The sequence below is a fragment of the Lipotes vexillifer genome, unplaced genomic scaffold, assembly GCF_000442215.2.
Source record: "Lipotes vexillifer unplaced genomic scaffold, Lipotes_vexillifer_v1.1 scaffold525, whole genome shotgun sequence".
NCBI classification, from domain to species: Eukaryota; Metazoa; Chordata; class Mammalia; order Artiodactyla; family Lipotidae; genus Lipotes; species Lipotes vexillifer.
The window spans coordinates 524,755-531,540 of record NW_006786891.1 but is presented as its reverse complement, the minus strand read 5'-3'; positions in this window follow the sequence as shown (position 1 = coordinate 531,540).

Sequence of the window (6,786 nt, the reverse complement as noted above, 5' to 3'; positions counted from 1 at the left end):
TAGAGAGATTGATGATATAAGAGAGAAACATTTATGGCAAAAAAAAAAAACTGAGGACAGGGAAGGGCTGACTCCAGAGCTCAATGGAAGGATTAGCCTCTGATAAGTAGAAACCATCTCTTCCACTGGAATAAAAGGATAGGAGAAGATGAGACAGATACAGGGAAGGTCTGTAGATTTATTTACCAGGGCAAAGTTGAGGAAGTTATATCAGAAGATCTGGATAAGGTCAAAGTGTAATGGAAGATATTGATCAGTTAGGTTGAAAGGATAGATAGGTGGTTGTGCTCAGAGAATGGAATTTCTGATTCAAGGCTTCAAAGGTAGAAGAGTTTTGAGTGATAATGAGACCATTCGAGTCAGTGGCTGAGATAGAGTGGAGGTCATTGATGAGAAGGAGGCCAAATAAATGAGAGGCCAAGATATTAGATGAAGGTTTTTTTGTTGTTGTTGTTGTTGTTTTTGCGGTACGCGGGTCTCTCACTGCTGTGGCCTCTCCCGTTGCGGAGCACAGGCTCCGGATGCGCAGGTTCAGCGGCCATGGCGCACGGGCCCAGCAGCTCCGCAGCATGTGGGATCTTCCCGGACCGGGGCAAGAGCCCGTGTCCCCTGCATCGGCAGGCAGACTCTCAACCACTGCGCCACCAGGGAAGCCCTTAGATGAAGTTTTTCATGGCTTTTCATGGCAAGTAATGGGAAGCCAAGCTTCAGCTGACTTAAATTGTTGGAATATTAGGTCATATATCTTGAAGTCTACAAAGTGGTATTCAAGGTTGACTTCATCCACTGGCTCCAAACATGTTTCACTGCAGTTTTCTCATTATTTTCTCATTATTATTATTTTTCTCATTATTATTATTATTCATATTATTTCCCCCCTCCATGTGTTGGTTTCACACTCCATCTAGTAGCAAATAAAAATATCCTGTGAGACCTCTCAGAATTTCTAAAATATTAATTTTAATTATAAATCACTCCAAGAGATACATTGTTATCCAAACTTATTTAGCCATGGAATGCCTTTCTGGGGACACTAGTGTTGCATGGAATATACTTTGGAAAATGCTTCTATAACCTTGCTAGACAACAGTTATTGACTATTACAGTGGCTAGCCACAGAAACTTACTCTGGCTTATGTAAGAAAAAAAAGAATGTATTAAATAACACTGACTAGGGACTTCCCTGGTGGCGCAATGGTTAAGAATCCGCCTGCCAATGCAGGGAACATGGGTTTGATCCCTGATCTGGGAAGATCCCACATGCCGAGGAGCAACAAAGCCCGTGTGCCACATCTACTGAGCCTGCACTCTACAGCCCGCAAGCCACAACTGCTTAAGCCCGCATGCCACAAGTACTGAAGCCCACACACCTAGAGCCTGTGCTCCACAACAAGAGAAGCCACCGCAATGAGAAGCCAGCGCACCGCAACGAAGAGTAGCCTCCGCTCTCCACAACTAGAGAAAAGCCCTCGCGCAGCAATGAAGACCCAATGCAGCCATTAATTAATTAATTAATTAATTAATTAAAAAACATAACACTGACTAGATCTAAACTATCCAGGGATGCTGGAGAACTAGGTTTGGGGTACACATTGCAGACATGTTGGGGAAGACACCATGGCTGTCACCACTAAGTACTAAACTTGTACTGCTTGAAAACCACTAGCCTCCAACACTGGACACAACTGTGGGCATTATAACCACCACTGCCCCAAGAACTCAGTCTTCCTGCAAATGCTGTTGTCTGTGCTGCAGGAAGGTGTATCTGATTGGCTGAGCCTAGGTCATTTGCCTATAGTCTAACTGCAAAGGAGGCTGGGAAAGCAATTATCTAGTATTTCCAACTTCTAAAATGGAAAGAGAGTTCTGCCTCCCTCCAAAATTTATAAGGTGAAGGATTTCTTGAATCTAAGAAGGATAATTTAGTGGCTAAAAAGAAATTTTTAATGGCTACATAATACACTAATTTCTTTGCCCAACTTGAACTATATTATTTCCCGCCTACCCATATTTACACTTAAAAGAAAAAAACACTTCAACATAATGCAACTCAAAATGCAATTACCCACTCACTAAAAGCAGTGCAACCCAAAGTCTCATTATTTACTACATCCAGTTACAAATCTAGAACTTGTAAGTGATATCTTTGGAATCACACCTGTATATATGATACCTTAATCAGGAAATTCACCACTATAATAAGCAATAATATTCCTATTGTGGATAATAAGAACCATGCTAGCTATTTTAATCAGAAAGCATTTAATACAGGGAATTAGGTACTAAAAAAAAAATCACTGAAATGACTAGAGGAATAAACACTAAGCTGGGCCCCAAGGAATGACTCCAAGACATCATAGGCTGTCCCCACATGGGAAATGAAAGTTTTACATCACTCAGGAAGGAATCTGCCCTCCCAGGTTATGGTTTCGGGATCATACCATCTTGACCACCATCTGGAAATAAGCAAGCCATTGTCCTCCTGGAACACTCTGCAATAGCTACAACCTGGGATCAGGAAGCTGCTGCCAGAATACTTGTCTCCAGAGCCACATCACACCTGCGAAGTCACACCAGCAAAATGGAGACCTCACACTCTGCCAACTCTTCCCCAACAGTTCCCAATTCAATCCCACATGAAAGCATCACTGTAAAGTGAGTGCACTTTAGAGGCAATATTGAGTGAGACAGAATGATGGTGACTAAGATGGTCAGCAAGCCCACAGATGGTGGTACCAGAGCAGAAGCTTGGCGAAAGGGAAATCCAGATTAAGACTCTCTTCCAATAAAATCAGATCGCTGCTTCATCCAGGATAAAAGGAATCCAGTGTAATTAAATTGCCACGAGGGGGAATTCCCTGTTGTCCAGTGGTTAGGACTCAGTGCCCTCACTACTGAGGGCCCAGGTTCAATCCCTGATTGGGGGAACTAAGATCCCACAAGCCATGCAGCACAGCCAAAAAAAAGAAAAAAAACAACAACAACACAAGGTACTTTGCTGTTGGTGTCTCTGGATTGTGTCACCAAGTCCAGAGGTTCAGTGCTGGTTGCTGCAGCTGACAAGTTAGGCGCTCAGCAGTGACAGGTTATCCTTGGAGAGGCTGCCTAACTGTGATCAGTGGCCCTGATGCTCATGGCTTACAGTGGCATGGGAGAGCAGCCCAATTATCCCACCCAATGAAGGGAAGAGAAGTGGTGCTGAGGAGCTGAAAGGGCCACCTGGAGGGGTCTTGCTGACAAGATAAAGGGGCAGGGTGCGTGGACTGACCACTGGAGACTGATAGGAAAATAGACATCTCAGCAGATGCCTTCATGGAAGGATGTGCCAGGACCAGGTAGGATGCATTATACCTCAGAAGATGCTAGCATGAGCAGTGTCTCTTATCTGACGTCATGACACTGTATAATTCTCTGGGATTTAAATGCCATCCAGGGAAGGAGAAAAGAGAAAAAAAATCCTAAAGTTGACCAAGTTTCAACCTCAAATAACCTAAAAAAGCTTGGACCTGACTGTAAGTGGTTTCTCTGTCTTCAGGCAGAATGGCAGTTTGAAAGGGAATTGTTATTGGAATAGACAATTATGTTTCTATTTTTGTAATTGTATAAGTTGGCTTGAAAATTTATACTTGCTACACAGCATAAGGCATTGATGCAGTCCTTGAGTTGGTTGGCTTGAATACAAATTGCCTAGTATGGTATAGTAGTTAAAAGCATGGTTTCAGGGGCCAAATTGCCCACATTCAAATCCCAACTCTGATCCCACTAGCTTAGGTAAGATACTTACCCACTGTGTGCCTCAGTTTCCCTATCTATAGGGCAGAGATGACGATGATGGAAATAGAACCAAATCCATCAGGTTATTGTTAGGATTCAATGAGTTAATACGACTGGATGATTTAGAACGGTTTCTGGCACACAGTGCTGTATAAATGTTTGCATCTTTAGGTAAAGAATGTTTGAAACCTGTAGTCTTGAAACTTCTATGGTTGCATGATCCCTGAAAGAATTTTGGAAAAGTAGGTACTTTTTTTTTTTTTTTGCAGTATGCGGGCCTTTCACTGCTGCGGCCTCTCCCGTTGCGGAGCGCAGGCTCAGCGGCCATGGCTCACGGGCCTAGCACTCCGCGGCATGCGGGATCCTCCCGGACCGGGGCACGAACGCGTGTCCCCCACATCGTCAGGCGGACTCTCAACCACTGCGCCACCAGGGAAGCCCAAAACTAGGTACTTTTAAGTTGACTCTTTTGAGATCTAAAAGCTTCATCATTTAAATAACGGCAAAGGACATAATTTCTGGTGTACTGTAAATATTAACATTTAGAAAAAGCTGTTATGTCAGTTTAAAAAAATGTATACGCTAGAGCCTAAGTACCACAGGAATTTTATACCCACCTTATCCACTTAATTTTTTTTTCCACTTAAAACTAATACATGGACAGGCTCTTCTTAACGGTTGGAAATTTTACATTATTCTCTTTCTTCTTGAACTTGCATTTCTTTCACTCCACCCACAGAATTATAAGCTAATGTAATGCATTTATATGCTTAAAGTCTCTTATTGATCACTATGTCATACCTCTCTATAGTAAATTTATGTATTTAATAGGAATTAAAATGCTAAAATTCTTGTAGTCAAATTCTTTGACTATAAGAATCTAAGTTACATTAGACAATTTTTGTACCCTAGTTTACAACCTCTTTATCTTTCCCCCCATTTGGCTGTCACTGTGGTAACCAGCTACGTTTGGAGGTTGAGGACACCTCTCTAAAACTGCATTCCCTTATCTCTTGCTTTCTGCTTCCAAGGCTCTTTGTCACCTTTGTGTCGACGTTCTTCCAGGAAATTAGCTCCTCTGAGGCAACCCTGGACCAGAGAGGTAAACAGCTCAATAATAAATCCTGTTTTGGTTCTCCCTCCTGTGCTTCACTTTCCCCAGTCTCTCATTCCTGTCCCCGAGAATCTCTTCCTAGAATATATTACCCGTACAGGCCTTATCTCAGGCCCTACTTTTAGGGGAACCTAAGCTAAAATCTAAGAGTTAAAATTTTTTTTCCAGATTCAATTATCGTTACAAGAATTATTAGTATGTCAATCAAAACAATAAATATTACAAATGTTAATAATTACTAAACATAAAAAGTAAAGTTTTATTAAAATTGCATCTTAGTGACATGACTTTTTAAAATGTCATTCATATATCTGTGGGAAGAATATTACTTATGGCTAGAATGGGACAGGATTCAGCATTAACTACTTTTTATATCAAGAGTATTCTCAAAATGTTAAAAACTTAATTCTCAGACAGATTTTAAGCACATGCCAAAATTTTAACTTATTAATCAGGACCAGCAAGATGACAAAACCAATTCAAAGTTGAAATAAGATTATTAAATCAGATACAAAATTGGTTAATGACCTAAAGGCATTAAAGCTATAACCTCAGGTTATCTTCTCCCTGGGAAGGAAATCATTTGCTTCTTATCAGTTTTCTATAAATGGACATCTAACTCTATAGAGTTGTAAAATGTGTGTACCCTAATTAACAGTAAATAGTAAATCAAACTAATTTGTATTCTCTTAGAAGGTCAGATAACCCTTTAGGGAGGCTTGTTACTACAATGCTGTACAATAACATTAAAAGTTTGGAACAATTTTTCTTAACACTAGTTATTACATTTAGAAATATAAATGCTTAGAAATGTTCACATAAATAAGTACATGAGAATGGAAGTTTTGTTATTGCAATAGCATTAAATTCTTTGAACTCTTACTGAGTTATATGCCAAAAAATCACAAGTGACCTAACATCAAAAATTTAAAATAAATACCAGTTGATACTTCAATTAGGCCCTCTTAGTCATGTTGTAAGCAAAGAAATAGAAAACACTTACCTTGTGAAAGAATTTGCTACCCATTCATTAAAGTCATTCACTTTCTCAGTTTCTGGAAGGTATACCACAAAGACATCAAATACTTATTAACTATCTCTCAAACATTTTCACTTGCCTTGGAGGTACACCACACAACCCAAATGCCACAAAAAGGGCTAAGAAAATCTTTGCCAATGCAACATGCTTTGATAAACTGTGTTCATCTTATGTGCTTCAAGTGTATTTTAATGAAACACTTGTCTTTCATTTAATTTATGGAAAAAGTATTATATATTAGCTAAATGGCCAAGTCAGTCTTCACTGCTAAGTCAATCAGCTACATCAGTCTTTCATTTAAAAAGACTTCATTTTGGAGAGTTAGAGTGTTTTATTTTATTTTTTAATTTATTTTATTTTATTATTTATTTTTGGCTGCATTGGGTCTTTGTTTCTACGCGCGGGCTTTTTCTCTAGTTTCGGCGAGCGGGGGCTACTCTTCATTGTGGTGCGCAGTCTTCTCATTGCGGTAGCTTCTCTTGTTGTGAAGCATGGGCTCTAGGCATGTGGGCTTCAGTACTTGTGGCACACAGTCTCAGTAGTTGTGGCGTGTGGGCTTAGTTGCTTCGAGGCATGGGGGAATCTTCCCAGCCCAGGGCTCGAACCCGTGTCCCCTGCATTGGCAGGCAGATTCTTAACCACTGCACCACCAGGGAAGCCCCAGAATAAGTGTTTTAAAATCAAATGTATTGGGACTTCGCTGGCGGTCCAGTGGTTGACTCCGCGCTTCCACTGCAGGGGGCATGGGTTCCATCCCTGGTTGGGGAAGTAAGATTCCATATGCTGCACGGTGCAGCCAAAAAAAAAAGTAATTCATTATCTCTAAAAGCAAATGTATTGATGTATACATACAGTAATG